Here is a 17,500-nt window from a genome sequence, read left to right as displayed (position 1 = left end):
ATTCACCTCATACAAAATATATGGAGAAAATAGAGATACGAACATGATAACAAGTTAATATTTCTAGTTACAAGTATCTTGGGGCATTTGCTACTTTTTCTGATTGAATGTCGGCAAGACAAAAAGTTAACACGTAGAATACAAAATGAAATGATTGTTATTATTAGTAATAGTAGCAGCAACATCAGTCGTAGCGGTAATAATTCTTTCTACTCTAAGCACATAGGCCTGAAATTTTAGGGTGGGGGTTAGTCGATTTCATCGACCCAGTACTTATCTGGTACTTATTTTCTCGACCTCGAAAGCATGACAGGCAAAGTCCAGCCAGGCGGAATTTGAACTCGGAACGAAAAGTCATAAGAAATGCCGCTAACCATTTCGCCCAGTGTGTTTACGATTCTGCTAGCTCACCGCCTTAGTCGTAGCTGTACTAATAACGAAGTGGAGGTGCAATGGCCCAGTGCTTAGGACAGCAGACTCGCGGTCATAGTATCGCGGTTTCGATTCCCAGACCGGGCGTCGTTAGTGTTTATTGAGCGAAAACACCTAAAGCTTCACGAGGCTCCGGCAGTTGATGGTGGCGAACCCTGCTGTACGCTTTCACTAAAATTTACTCTCACTCTTATTACCTGTTTATGTTGTGCCTGTAATTCAAAAGGGTCAGCCTTGTCACACTGTGTCACGCTGAATATCCCCGAGAACTACGTTGAGGGTACACATGTCTGTGGGGTGCTCAGCCACTTGCACGTTAATTTCACGAGCAGGCTGTTCCGTTGATCGGATCAACTGGAACCCTCGACGTCGTAAGCGACGGATTGCCAACAACAACTAATAACGATAAAAATGGTTTCAAATTTCGCCACAAGGACAGAAAGTCTGGGGAAAGTGATGAGTCGATTGCATCAATCTCAGTACTCAACTGGTACATAATTTATCGACCCCGAAAGGATGAACAGTAAAGTTGAATTCGGCGGTATTTGAACTCAGAATGTAGGGACGGCCGAAATACCGCTAAGCATTTTGCCTGGCGCACTAACGATTCTGCCAGCTCGCAGCCTTTGTCGCAGCATTAATAATAACAATAATAATGGTTTCAAATTTTGCCACAAGGGCATCTATTTGGGGTAGAGGAGGAGTCGATTACATCGACCTTAGTGTTCAACTGGTACTTAATCTATTGATCCCGAAAGAATGAAAGGCCAAGTCGACCTCAGTGGAATTTCGAATTCAGAACGTAGCGGCAGACTAAATGCTGCTAAGTATTTCGCCCGGTGTACTAACGATTCTGCCAGCTCACCATCTTAATAATAACAATAATAATGATAAAAAGAAGAAGCAGAACGCTGTGAGTTGACACACTAGTGTTTTTATCAATACACTTTCTCGAAAACATAGGTAGTCAGAGTGAAGAGCAGCTATCCATCAAAACCTCTGGGCCAAATCTTAAGATTGCAATTCTGATATCACTTGCATGCGTATGATACTCTGTCACAAAAACTATAAAATCAAGTGGAAATGAAATACAATGGGACCATGTCCTTACCAGTGCCCAGCTCATACCACGTCTCAATAAATTTACAGAGACGTTCAAGACGGCAGTCTTTACATCAGGCAATAGACCGAAAATTTGGTGTGAAAAATCATAAGTAATAAAGACATGAAGAAATTACAGTCCATCAGGGATACACTTATACGGCACGATCATGAAATTGTATGATATAGGATAAGATATGTAACAATAATACTTAGAGCTTTATGTATGATAAAAAATGTGATCAAAGAAAAAGAATCCATTCAAATGCCATTCGAGCCGATCGACACACAGCTAATCTCCTTAGACATACAGCTCATCTCCTAAGCAGGATATTTTTGCGTTTATAGAATAACCCAATGAGTACACTCGCTGAACTTGTTCTAGACCCTGCACAATAAATACTGAATAAAATAATAGTAATCACACATGGCATTCTCTATAGAAACGAGGTCCGACGTTATAATACAAGTACACACTTTACACAGCCAACACTGAATAATATAACACTGCCTATAACCATACGGAATTGATACCCGGCACTGTAAAGAAAAAAATAATTTAAAAACCAGCAACATGAAATAGAAGAAACGACAACATTATGAACGGTAGTAGCAGCGGTAGTGGCGGCAAGAGCAGCAGCAACAGCAGCGTCAGCAACAGCAGCGTCAGCAACAGCAGCGGTAGCAACAGCAACGATAACAATTGGCTTCAAATTTTGGTACAAGGCTATCAGTTTTAGGTGGAGGGGTTACTTGCTTACACGAATCCCGTTGCTCAACAGGTCTTTTATTTTCTTATCACCGAAAGGAAGAAAAATCAAAGTCCACTTCGGCGGAATTTGAAATCAGAGAGTAATAATTCAGACAATTCAAAGGATCATCGCTATGCCTTTTGTCCGAAATTCTAAAAATTCTGCCAGCTCATCAACTTACTACTACTACTACTACTACTACTACTACTACTACTACTACTACTACTACTACTACTACTACTACTGCAACTACTGCTGCTGCTGTTGCTGCTGCTACTACTATTACTCTAATAAAAATAATAATAGTAATAATGTTTTCTGCTAAAGGCATGAGGCTTGCTGTTTTGTGCGAGAGAACCAGTCGATTACATTGACTTATTACATTGACACCGAAAGGATGAAAGGCTAAGTCGACCTCGACGGAATTTGAACTCAGAACGTAAAGACAGACGAAATGCCGCCAAGCATTTTGCCCGCTCACTGCTTTAGTAATCCTTTCTACAATAGGCACAAGGCCTGAAATTTGGGGGGAGGGGGTAAAACGATTACCTCGACCCAAATACTTGACTGGTACTTAATTTATCGACCCCGAAAGAATGAAAAGTAAAGTCGACTCCGAAAGGATGAAAGGCAAAGTCAACCCCGAAAGGATGATAGGCAAAGTCGACCTCGGTGGAATTTGACCCAGAAGGTAGTGATAGGCGAAATACCGACAAGCATTTTGCCTGGTGTGCTAGTGATTCTACCAGCTCGTCGCCTAAATAATAATAATAATAATAATAATAATAATAATAATAATAATAATAATAATAACATCAGGATGCAATTTGGCCTTGATAAATGTGCAAAAGCTATCTTTATCAAAGGAAAAATGACAAATACATCTAATGTGAACCTTGACCAGCAAAATGTCATAAAAGAGTTAGAACCAGCGGAGAGCTACAAATACCTAGGGGTAATTGAAGGGGACAATATCAAGCACTCAGTGATGAGGGAAAGGATCAGAAGAGAATGTTATCGCAGGGTGAGAGCAATACTGAAGACAGAGCTGAACGCGAGAAACAGGATCGAAGCGATCAATGCTCTAGCCATACCAGTCGTGACTTACAGTTTCAACATCGTTAACTGGTCAATTACTGAAATATGTAATGTTGACAGAAAAATACGAAAACTGTTGACAATGCATAGAATGCACCACCCTAAGGCAGATATAGAACGTCTTTATCTGCCAAGAAAAGAGGGAGGTCGAGGACTACTACAGCTGGCATTATCAATGAAGGTAGCCACAATTGGCCTAGACGCCTATATGAAAAACTCTGAGGACTGGATGCTAAAACTTGTCTTAAAATATGAAAGCAAGAAAGCATCTTACTCAGTAACAAAACAGGCAAAGGAATATCTAAGTGAATTCCAATTGCAACAAATTCAAGAATTAGACGAACTAGAAACACCTACAGAAAAAGCTAAGCGCTTGAAAACCCGTGCTAAAATTGCTGCCTTAGCTATTATGACTGAAAAATGGCATGGAAAACCTCTCAATGGCAAATACCCAAAGAGAGCGAATAATGCAGATATTGACAAAGCCCTTACCCACCAATGGTTAATGGCCTCTGGATTGAAATCAGAAACAGAGGGGTTTATCATAGCAGCCCAAGATCAATGCCTACCTACAAAGAACTACCAGGCCAACATATTAAAGAACGGCAGCTCCCCATTATGTCGTATATGCCAACAACAAAATGAGACCATCGATCATGTTGTCTCCATGTGCAGTCTGCTTGCGCCTACAGAGTATCTCAACAGGCATGATAGAGCTGCACAATATATTCACTGGGTAATATGCAAAAACCTGGACTTGCCCCATGATAAAAACTGGTGGGAACACAAACCACCCCCAGTACTTGAAAATGATCACATTGCACTCCTCTGGAACTTCACCATTCAAACTGACAGAAAGATAGACGCAAATAGGCCAGACATCATACTGAAAGACTTCAGACAGAAATCATGCCTCCTCATTGATATGACTGTCCCAATTGATATAAACGTATCTGTCAAGACCTACCAAAAACTGAGCAAATATAAAGATCTTGAAATAGAAATTAGCAAAATGTGGAATCTGAAGACGAAAACAATACCTATTGTCATAGGTGCCCTGGGAATGACAGCGAAACGGGCTGATTACTACCTAGCTCAGATACCAGGAAACCCCAAAATGGCTGAAGTCCAAAAGATAGTGCTCATGGGAACTGCCCATATCCTACGTAAAATACTGTCTATGTGATCTCAAATTTTAAAGCAAACATAATTTTCTTATGGTTTCTTAAACATTCACTTGAACAAAACTGTACAAATCCAAATATATGGTACCCTAGGCATAACACCTACATGAACTTCTAACTTGTTGTCTCTTGAGGTCTCTGGGTGAGACTTGGATCCAACTTGTACAAATGCAAAACAAAAGTCAAACATAAAATAATAATAATAATAATAATAACAATAATAATAACAATAATAATGATAATGATAATGATAATAATAATAATAATAATAATAATAATAATAATAATAATGATAATAATAATAATAATAATAATAATAATAATAATAATAATAATAATAATAATAATAACAATAATAATGATAATGATAATGATAATAATAATAATAATAATAATAATAATAATAATAATAATAATAATAATAATGATAATAATAATAATAATAATAATAATAATAATAATAATAATAATAATAATAATAATAATAATAATAACAATAATAATAATAATAATAATAATAATGATAATAATAATAATAATAATAATAATAATAATAACAATAATAATAACAATAATAATGATAATGATAATGATAATAATAATAATAATAATAATAATAATAATAATAATAATAATAATAATAATAATAATGATAATAATAATAATAATAATAATAATAATAATAATAATAATAATAATAAATGCCCTGATGCAGTACCAGGCAGTGGCTCTCATGGTTTCTGATCTTAATTGATTGGAAGTGTTATCATGTACAGAGGACTTCTTTGGGGTTTGAATAATTCACCTTTGGAAACATTGGTGTTTTGCTCAACATCCTTAAACAAACCTTATTAAGGGACCTTATCAGACGGGTAGTCATGATGGGTATATTGGGCTCTGTATATTTTACCCCAGTGTCACTTTGATGGCATGCACTGCTCTCTCACTCAATAATAATAATATTAATAATAATGATAATAATAATAATAATAATAATAATAAAATTTAAAAAAATGTGGCACCTCAAGGCGACTACCGTACCAGTGATTGTAGGATCTCTAGGAATGATAAAATAAGGTACTGAAACCTATTTGAAAATGATACCAGGCTTACCATCCCAACAGGAAGTGCAAAAAATCGTGCTAACTGGAACGACTCATGTACTGAGAAGAGCATTATCGCTGTGAAAACAACATCCATTCATGAATTTTTTTTTGTTTTCTTAAATACATGTTTTACCTGTGAATTTGCGTGTGTAAACTGGGAATGCATACAACGAGTTTCTCTGCCCTAGGTGTACGGAAAACATTCGGCGAGAAATGGAAGAAAATTTGAAGAAAGAAAAAAAACAACAACATAATAATAATAATAATAATACAGTACTTAACTGGTACTTATTTCATCGACTCCGAAAGGATGAAAGCGAGGTCAACCTCGGCGGTATTCGAACTGTGAGCGTAAATGTTGGTAAGGCCTGTTCTATTATCTTTTCACGGCCTACAGGGGTTTTTGAGTACTACAGATGATTATTGTAGGCCAGCATCTCTCTCCTCACCTTCATCTTCTTAAAGGGTAATTTACTGAAAGTCACTATGGCTAGGCTGAAATGGAAAGTATCTAAACTCACTCATTTCTGTTGCATCCACCATACAACCATTTTCCCCATAACAAACTTTTAGTAGAAAGTTGTCTGTCTGCCACAGCTAAAGGAAAGTTGTTGAGAAATGTTCCTGATGGAATTTGCGACAACAGCTGTTTAGCAATATTTCAAAAATAATCAAGTCTTGGCTGATAGCATTTCCGTGCTTGTAGAGTTATTACAAATCAATAATATCTACAACTGCAAACGCTACCAAGTCAGAGATTACTGGATGTTATTTATAGTCAATGCGCCGAAGATCTTCCGAAAAAGACCAGCTATTTGGATGTCGTCCTCATTCGAATCTCTTCCTCATTCAAGAACGGTGTTGCTCCACTCCATAGCTAGCACACTAGAATGTTAATGTTGACGTTTCGCTAGCTTAACTCATAAAATCATGTAAGTGCATGACAAAGTTGCAGATGCCAAATGCCCAGGTGTGGTCTTCTCTTCGGCCAGGACTGGAGTTTTGCCAAAGAGAGGAGCTGAGGGAAACACTGTCTTAACAAATATTGAGCGCATCTGTTCAGCATCGTGGAATTTCTGCGAATGCGACAATCCCAGTTCAAGTCAACTACAGCATACCAAGTCCTGTACGAAAAAATGTTAATGGTGGATGGACTGATTAACTAATAAGATGCATTCCTTCAACAAGAATTGAAAGGGCGGTTACTCCAAATGCTTGTCAGAAAAATAAAATATGGTAAAACATGACATTTGTAACATATAACAGAGAATCAATGTATTTGTTTTCTTTTTCTGCCGAATCTTCCATAACTGCCATTTTATGTACTAAATTGACCAATCTGCTTATAAGTTCGTCCAAGTCCAAATCCAATTGGAGGTCCAAAAAAATAACCCAGCCCTATGCAGCTTTACCAATCGGTTGATATTGCGTCCGATAATGCCTGTCTGTGATCTAGCATCAAGCATAAATAGCATTAAACAATGTAAAAAATCCGTACCACTCGGTCATATCGAAGAATATAATGCATATTTTCAATTTGGCGTATAAAACATGAGAAATAAAGTGTGTACTATTACGGACCGCCAAAAGCAAGCTGAAACTCGCAGGCGATAATGATACTCCAATGCCTGAAAAAGTGAAAATGTATAAATGAAAAACATAAGGAATATGTTCCCAAAATGCATGCATATTTTACAACACTCTATCACCCAAAGGACATTTCCAGCAGTTACACATATAATATCTGATGAGGAAGTAAATCTGATCTACAAATAATATTTCCATGTTGATAAAATATTTAATTTTAAGCATTCACAATTATCGTATAGAGAAATAGAACAGTTTACTGAAAGGACACAACAGTTACCAGAAAGGACAGTAAGAGTAGTGAAGAAAACTCAAACACAGCAACAATCATTATAATCATTAACATTCAGGATGCAGTTCGCGAACAAAATCAAAGCATATAATGCATAAAATCAGTAGGAACACATTGCATAAAATACTTACAAAAGTCGAACAAGAATATCACAAAAGAATGTTCTAAAGTTCTGGGCCGAAATCCACTCACAGTACCTTGAACAAATGTCTTCTCCTATGGCATCATGTAAATCAGATATTTTTGCGTGGACTTTGATGGACGAACTTTTGAATCAACCTAGCAAACACGCCACACACGCCCCCCCCCAGACATATTATATATGTGTGTGCGTGTGTGCATGTGTGAACGTATGTGTTTGCGTGTGCGCTTATATCTGTGTACGCACATTTTTATGTGTGTGCTTAAGTCTACATTGGCGTAGCTTATCATCTATAATTTTCCTTGGTACATTAGCAGGAGTTTGTAAAAATACAGGTGATAAAATAACTACATAAATATCATGCTGAAACAAGTGTTCGGGTCAATATGCTCGACTAAGTACCGAAGCTGGTCTCCTGTATTCCAATAACTGAAACCAGAAGCATAATACAAGAATGGTAATGTTTCAACACATCTAAAGATGGGCATTTGGAATAACAATAGGAAATAACATAAGGATGGAAATTATGAAAGAACTAAAATTGATAGAAATACCCTCCCCAAAATAATAGTCAATAACATAATAGAAAAATAAGCAAACTTGGTAAACTTCGAGTTAGTGTAAGCAAATATGAAATTCAACATTTCCATGAAAATTGTATTTGTGCTGGAGTCTCGATATAGTAAATCCGATTAGATATTTCTCTCTAGAATCTTCAGATAATACTATATGAAAACGAGAGGAGCAACCAGAAACAAGCATCTAGAGAGATACAGAAAACAAAAAGAAAGACCTTTCAAATAGTGATGGTATCATTATAAACGACACGATTTTGGAAAAACAGAGTTATTTTCTAAGGAAACAAAATAAAATATCTAAGAACGCCCAAAACGATAAAATTTCACAAAATCGCTAAATGTTTAACGTTTTGAAAACGACAGCGATTCATTGTAGAAAATACAAAAATAACTTTATGAAAAAAAAAAAAAATCTGAAAATTATAAAAGTCCACGTTGAGGAAAGAAGGAAAATTGAAGAAATTTGTGTAGGAATATGAACATAGAAAATTCGCCACAGGCGAGAATGCTTATATTAGCAAGTGCAGCATATGGCAAATTATCCCATAACATTACAAGATGAACCTCGCATACTAGAAAAGAACTGGACAACAGGATAAACAGATAAATTTCGAATCTTGTTCGAAATATTTAACAAGAACACAGAATCTGCAGGGAAAAGAATTGTGTGATTGACTGAAAATTGTAGAAAACATTGAGCATACGAAAACAAAAGAACCGAATGGCCTGACGGCAAGAAAACGATCTCACAGCTTTCCATAATAAACAAACAAAATGCCTTAAAAATTGCAACTGAATAATCTGGCAGCATAATAATAATAATAATAATAATGGCACAAGGCTTGAAATTTGGATTGAGGGATCTAGTCGATTACATCGACACCAGTGTTTTTTTAGTACGTATTACATCGACTGCGAAAACAAAAAAATATATAAAATAACCCATTCTAATATTGGTATAGGGACAGAAATTTTGGGGAAGGGGGATAGTCGATTACATCGAACCCAGTGCTTAACTGGTATTTGTTTCATCAACCCTAAAAGAATGAAGCGCGCGCGCGTGTTGTATATGTGAGTGAGTGAAACAAACACATGAACTTTTTTACAACTCAGAAATCATTCTGCAGTCCCAGCGGATGCTTTTTTTTTTTTACATATTGAGGCAACCACTTAGTTTGATCGTGTATCAAGGAGGTACACGTTAGTAACAAGAACAAATAATCATTTCCTCCATCATTACCAAAGGCACTGCAGCGACGATAGGTATTTGCTAAAAATGAACGCTCATCATCAATACAATATATTTATAAGCAAATTTTCTATCAGACAAATAGCACAGGAACATGGCTTTTATACAGTGTTTATATATATAATATTATACACAAAAGAGCTTTTTAATTTACAGATAAGTTGTGTTTGTCGAGTTATATCTATATATAATATATATATATATAATTATATGTTATATAAATAATAAATCTCAAATTGATAACATAGAATATATATTTGCTATACACAAGTCAGATATTTAACTATAACGGTAATGTATACTTATGTTAATTCAACAACACTAGCTGTATTTTATGGTGGTCTTGTTTGAAGTAAGGTAGTATCAATACGTAACGTAGAAATGTATGTCCAGGAGGAAAAGAAAATAATTTAGTGTTTAAACAGTACAGGAATGCTGTAGTAGTTTGTTTGTAATCTTAGGAAGAATATGTTTAACGGTTGATAATTTTATGCAGTTCAGATTTCTTTAAATCCTCATCGGACAAATGATGTTTGGTAAAGAGAATGGCTTCTTGTATATTTTTCTTCATTTGAAGATTAATTCAATATTCGTCTGCTAATGATATCTTTGAAGTGTTTTATTGTAATTAATATTAAATACTGCATATCGGTCTTTCTTTTGATTTACGTAGAAATTATTGGCTCACTGTGTTAGGTTAGGAAGTTTATTATATTTAGATTGGTGTTTAATGGATGTATTCAGTTGAATCTATTAAATATGCTCATTATGGTTTTTCTAAGCTTATAAATGTTATTCCCGTTTATGTTATAGTTCACTACTATTAAACCAGCAGTATAAAATCGCATTGAAGTTGAATGTGAGATGTGTTAAGTGTGTGCCGTGTGAACAATGTAGTTAATTCGTAAACTTCAGTGCCATAACAGAGACAAATTGATTAACCAAAGAGATAAATTCCATGTTTCTTGACTGTAGAGTAGTAATTATAAAATATCAGGCCATTTAGAATGAAATGTCCGATTTTGCACTGAAGGTTTAATTTTTCACTTTATCTCAACAAAATGCAATGCAGTTAGTCAAAGTATGCACCTAAATTATCCACACAATTTTGCTATTTTATCCGTAGCTTGTTTATGCCGGCAGCGAAGAATTCTGGAGAGCAAGAGGTGATGAAATCACGAAAAGTTGTTTTTCTATCATCCTCAGATTTGAAATTTTTTCTTGCAAAAATTTGTCTAATGCCTGGAAAGTGTGATAGTCAGTTGGTGCAAGGTCTGGTGAATATTGTGGATGACAGAATATTTCCAAGTTCAGTTCCTGTAACAGGAGTAGCCTTCTTGTGCAACGTGGTCGAGCATTGTCTTGGAAGATAATTGACCTGTCGCTATTGATCAATCTCTGTTGTTTAATTGCAAGTTCATTCATCAATTCATCCATTTGGTTGATGTATACATCCGCTTTAATTGACATGAAGTTGTACTAGATGACAACAGCGCTGGACCATCAAACAGACACCATTAGCCTCTTTTGGTGAATATTGTTTTTGGATTGTATTTTGGTACTCCGTCTCTATCCAACCGACGTACAGAACGCTTGCTATTGTTGAAAAGAAACCATTATTCATTACACATAACAGTACAATGCAAAAATAGTTCGTTTTTATGCCGTGACAACAAAAAACAGCAAATTTCAAGACGACGTGTCATTTCCTGTTGGTTCAGTTTGTGTGGTACCCACTTGTCCAGCTTCTTTACCTTGCCGATTTGTTGCAGATGGCCCAATACAGTTGGAATCGAAACATCAAACCTTGTTGCTAACTCACGTGTAGTTTGAGATGTATCTGCTTCCACTGCAGTTTCCAGCTCATCATCATCCACCTTCGTCTCAGGTCTACCGCAGGGCTGATTTTCAAGGGTAAAGTCACCAGAACAGAACATCTCAAACGATCGACGTACAGTGCACTCAGTCGCCATATCTTCACCATGCACATCATTGATGCTTCCATCTGTCTGGGATGCATTGGTTCCATGACGGAACTCATATTCATGAACAACACGAATTTTTTATCATCCATGGATTCACAAAAATTGATTTACAAGAGAAAACTCACAATATAATCAGACATCGTGAATTGCATTTCGAAAAGTGATGATGTAATTCTTCAATGTTGTAAAACAAAGAATTGCCAGTATAAAACATTAGAGTTAACAACTGCCATATTTGGTGCATAAAAATATCGTACATTTCATTCTTAATGACTTGATATGATTTGCAATCCTGAGTTTGTGATGATGCCTACGCCAGTATGGCTGATGGCAATGGGTACTGTTACAAATTCTAAAGCTTTCAGCTAATGGCATATAAGAATGGATGAATTTGTACCGCTATGTCGATCCAAGTGAATTCGAGGATAGACTTGCGATTAATCTCATTAAGCTAACTAATTATGTCATTGCTGCAGTTCAATGGAATTTTTAAAATCTGAAATTCATATAGTCTATTATGCATGTTAACTATGTCTTGTACATTTTTCGAAGGGAGTTTATTAGTTAGAAAATTGGGGCTGAATATGTTATATTCTTGATAGTTTAACGTAATATTAGATCTATATATTTGAGGGGCTCTGAACTGTCTTTCATATGGAGTTGATTTCGCAAAATTTGCGTCATTGTCTATTATATTACATATTTTGGCAAATGATTTTATGATTTTTGTCAATTGAACGTGATTCTATGTAATTGGTTTAAGATTTTAGTTTTGTCGACTTGTATATAAAAATTGCATGCAATTTTGATAGATGATATAGGCCATTTTAAGTTGTTGCAATTCTTTTAAAATTTTAATGATTTTTTTTTTGTTCAATTTTTATATTAGCACCATGTTATAATCTGTTGGTTTATGCGTAAATCAGCGACCTCTGATAAGAGGCAGGATCAAAAAATTATTGCGTATTAATAAACAATTATAATATTTGGCATACATCTGCAGGATTAGAAGTATTGTCAAGTACTCGGCAAATTATCCATAATGAATATGGTTGTTCCAGACCCTTTTTATATAGAAAAATCTTTTCGATTTTTGCTGGTCGAATGTAATACTGGCTTATGTTATCTAGAAATATTCGTTCTGCAATGGAGTCAGTTTTCCAGAAGAATTCTTCGAGAACATTTTCAGTAAAGGTGAAAAAAAAAATCCTCCTTTAGAAATTCCAGCGCTATATGATTTTTATTTCTATTAATGATAGAACATCGAAAATGAATTGGAATTTATCGTTGTGATTTAATTTAAGTTCTGCTGGAATTAGTCCGGGTATTACAGAATTGTTTTGCATTTTTAGACCGATATTTTAAATCCTTGCATTGAATGCGATGCAGCGATGTGTAGCGATGTAATATGCTATGGTGCATTGCTGTACGTTTAGGTACCATACCTATCGGTCGATTAAATATATTTCCCAAATGTTCGTGCTATCTCTCCAATATGTAACCTTCGATCAGATTGGGAATCCTCGTTTACATATTTAATTTTCACCGATCCATTCCTTATAGTCTAAAATACATTTGAAGAAGTAATTTCACTGGTTCCATTTTGAGTCATATATATATATATATTGCTTTGTTATTCTATCTTTGAATCTGCATATATTAAAGTAATTTTTGCGTTTCTGATTTGATTCTAGGATTAGCTCTTGTCTTTGACTCGGGAATCAATATTGTCTCCTTTCACAAGTTATGCTTTTAACTTGTCTGTAATTAGAACATTTAATGTTTAATCGATTATATAAGATCAGGCTCGTTGCTATGAAGTGAACTTAAATTTATTCTTGCAGCATTAAGTACAGTTGATGTAAGAACGCTATAATCTCCTTCAATCAAAATCCCACAAGTCGTTGATTCCAAACATTTTTGATCAACAATGTAAGCGAATCTTCACTAACATTGAGGGGTTGAAATGATTTAAAATATAATTACTTCCTGCTTTACGTTGAGGTTTCAGTTATCGTGTTATTTAATAATTAATTTCGATTTCGGTTAGTTCTATTCTATGATCAATCTATCAGTAATCTGCAGGTGATATGGTAAATATATGTATGTATGTATTATGTATGTATGTATGTATGTATGCATGAATATATGCATGTATGAATGTCATTATTCAGTTTCATTTCAAGATTTCTTTCCAATACAGAAGGAGTCAGTTTCTAACCTAGATCCAAAGTTCCTTCATTGGAATTTCAACATCAACATGGTATTTTTGTATGTATATATGTATGTATACGTGCAGATTTGTATGTGTTGTTTTATGCATGTTTTCTTATGCGTATACTTGCACATCTAGACATGCTCATATTTGCTTAAAAAATAAACTTCTGGAAAGTTTTACAGACTTATAGTTGCAGTGACGGCTTGGATCTGTAGTCTTCAAATCAAGTTTCTCTTTTCTGGTTTTGAGAAGCTTAAGTTCTTAAATTTGTTACTTTGGCAGTGTGTTAATATCCCAGTGCCCTGGTAATTACAGATATAAACCTGAATTTATAATCTAGATAGAGTAACTGCAGATTTTTCAGTAGTTCAGCATAGGTATTCTCTTTTTCACTGATCATTAGCTTTATGTTAACATACGTTGTGCAGCTGATTTCCACAACTGTACACAATTTCTCTTCTGTATCGCCAAATATTTATATCAGGTCTATTGCGTTTACATTTTATTCAGGTTTTCACCGGGACATTCCACCAGCGCTCTTTGTTTTATTATGAGTGCCTATGGCTTTTACTATACTGAAGGATCATATTTCTTTGTCCTCTGGGTTATCTTTCCGAAAGATGTCATTATATAGTGTCCAAGCTACAGCTTCACGTCTCATCGGTAGATAATACAGTGATGACATTTTTGGAGAACTGCTTATGATGAGGGTGATATCTTCGGTGTTAACTCAATAAAGTCTGCATCTGTTATCACATTTTACTGTTTTCCCTGAATTTCTGTCCATTTCGTGCATCAGGTTTTTAGTCGATATTTCCTGTTCCTAAGGTTTCCAACGCATACCCTTCGAAGTGGGAGGTAGTACTCTCATTGTTGGTCCATGATTGACTGTTACTATCATCTCGGACCTTTCAACTAACACATCCATGCATGGTCTTCTGTTCTTATAGGCTCATCCTTTCACCTAATGATATGTTATGGTTGAGTTACGTGACTTATTTTGACATATATTTAAGGTTATCATGCAAGGCGTACTACTCAAGGAGCTGCCTTCCAAGTCTTATGATGTGATCAACGTCATGTATTCAAACTTAGTCAAAGGATGCACTTCGACGTTTGGTGGTTAAAAGATGTTGCCGAAGGAATATAATACGACATTCAAAAGCAGTTTGAATCGATATTAAGACTCTGCCACCTTGTTTTCGTTATAGGTAGAGGCGGTCTACGTCACTACTGATCTGGTAATTATGTGTACAGATTAGTATCTTCCAAGATTTCACATCAATGGCTCAGATCTCGTCAAGCGTCCAATCGAGCGGCCAAAACATCGCTATGAGTACTGGCACTACTGACACATAGTGGGCCAATGTTGTATTGAATGCAGAGAGATCTGAGGTTCAAATCTTCTTTATTCGGCTGTAATAGTCTTTAGTGATACGTGTTTTGTTACAGATGCCATTGTAAGATGTGTTTTCATACATCCCCATATAGCTGTAACATTCCTCAGCACATATAAGTGAAACATTTTAGTCATTGATTGAGTCCAGCTCTATATCCTTTGGGAATGTTGTGACCAGGCCAAGGCTCTTTTTTAACACATGTATATTCTTTGCATATAGTTTCAAGTCATTCACAGTTTCCTAACATGAATGGCAACGGGTTTACAGAAAATATCAAAAACATCACAAAGAGGCTGGCCCCTTGGAATATGCATCTGCGATGCTGTATTCTGTCAGTAATAATACAATCACTCCTTGTGTTTAATTTCAATGTATGTAATTGTCTCTTAAATGTTTTAATTATTATAAATCTTCCACTGAGGAGGGAGCCGCTTTCCAGCAAAAGTACAAGGGATGTTGTTAACACAGACAAACTCACGTTTGGAACTTCTCCATTTCTCTGTCTGAAAATCCTAGTTTATCCAGATTCTTCTGTAAGCATTTACTAACATTTATTATTGGTATGAATTTGAATTCATAGTCTGGATATAGAAGCTGGATGTTTCGAAGCAGTTGTCCATAGATATCCTCTTTTTATTTGATTTTCAAAGCAAAATTTATATCTGCAGGACAGCTAACCTCTATGATGGTGCATACCATTGCCTCTCTGTCCTAAGCATCAATATCCATTTGACAGAAGTTTTCATGGCAATATTCCATCAGTGTTCCTTGAGTTGGTGTTTATGTGTGTATTCCATAATAGAGGGATTTTCTAAGTTTTTTTTAGGACAGTCTTTCTTGCGGATTGCATTGTAAATTGTTTTAGCAACAACATCATGCTGTATAGGTAGGCAGTACCGTGACGACATTTTAGGATAGCCGCTAATCATATGCGTAATGTCTTCTACAGAAACATGACATAGCCTACACATGCGTTTGCACCTTGGGATTACAAGAGCGACATTGTCTCTCTTGTTCACCAGGTTTCTGGATTACAAACGCATACCCTTCAAAGCGTGATGTCATATAGTGGTCTTGTGTCCAAGAGAGGCTGCGCTTTGTGTCAGTCATACTGTCTTCTTCAAGCTTCCGGGAAACATACCCATGCATGGTCGTATTTTTGTATGCTGAGTGCTTTCCATCCAGGTCTTCTCTGAGATAAGAGAGCCCAGCTATTTTGGGGTTTTATAGGAGATCATCAGGAAGATAATGTTTCTTGAGCAGTTCACTGCCAACTCGTAGAATGTTACTCTCTTCACTTTTCAGGACTGCAGTAATATATTATTTTTGCTGCTGTTTGTTGTTCAGCAGAGGCTGCCTGTGTGATATCAGACGGCATTCGAAGGCCGTCTGCATTCACCTCAAGTCTCTACCACCTTCATTTCTCCTCAGGTAGAGCCTGTCAACATCATTGTTTCTGCAGAAGTTCCAAACTTCTGTCAGGATTTTGCTGGTTTTGATATCTATGGAGTGGATTTCCTCTACAGACCAATTAAATATCCCAAATGTTGGGATCAACACATGTATGTATGTATGTATGTATGTATGTATGCCTATGTATGTGTGCGCGCGCAAGTGTGTGTATGTTTGTCCATATGTACATATGCGTGTATATGTACGTCTGTATGTTTGTATATGCATGTGCTTCTGTATGTATTTATGTGTGTATGAATAGAAGAACACTTAGTAAGATTAACATCGTCCTGCCCAATTCTTTTGCCCCCTCCTCTGAAAGAAAGGTCACTACTATAGATCCATAACTTCTTCCTCTTGTAAAAAACGTTATCTTTTCACGCATGTTCACCACTAACATTTCCTCTATCTCATCCTGCGGGGCATGTTCTATTCTTTTATCATTCGAAAATGCTCTGAATATTACTGTCTTGCTTTCCAAAAAAATCCCGCTTAGTCTTCTTCAACAAACAACAAAAACCGAGTCTGCAAGAGATTGCGGCAGCTCGCTTCTGCTCGCACTATATGTAAATTCAAGCGACAGAGAGTCGCTGGTCTTGCAACAAGTAAAAAAGCTAGTTCTAAAATATCTCTAAGAGATGAACGCAGTAGTTGTACTAGCAAGTAAGGTTTGTAGCCACTTCAACATTGCTGTTCCGTTCGAACGGGCTTTCCTTTGATTTTTTAACCCCAAAAGGTTATATCCCGAAGCTGGTTAACGATGCACACCTGAATCTGATAGATGTATGTATGCGCTCCTACAGAAGAACTCAATAATAATTTATCATCATTTACAGTAAAAACGTACATTGCAGAACAATATACCATATAAGGATTGAAACGACAATAACAATAATAACACTATCGACAACAATAACTACAACT

The sequence above is a fragment of the Octopus bimaculoides genome, chromosome 7, assembly GCF_046866305.1.
Source record: "Octopus bimaculoides isolate indiv1 chromosome 7, ASM4686630v1, whole genome shotgun sequence".
Taxonomy (NCBI): domain Eukaryota; kingdom Metazoa; phylum Mollusca; class Cephalopoda; order Octopoda; family Octopodidae; genus Octopus; species Octopus bimaculoides.
The sequence above is the reverse complement of the archived record's forward strand: the minus strand, read 5'-3'. Positions refer to the sequence as shown.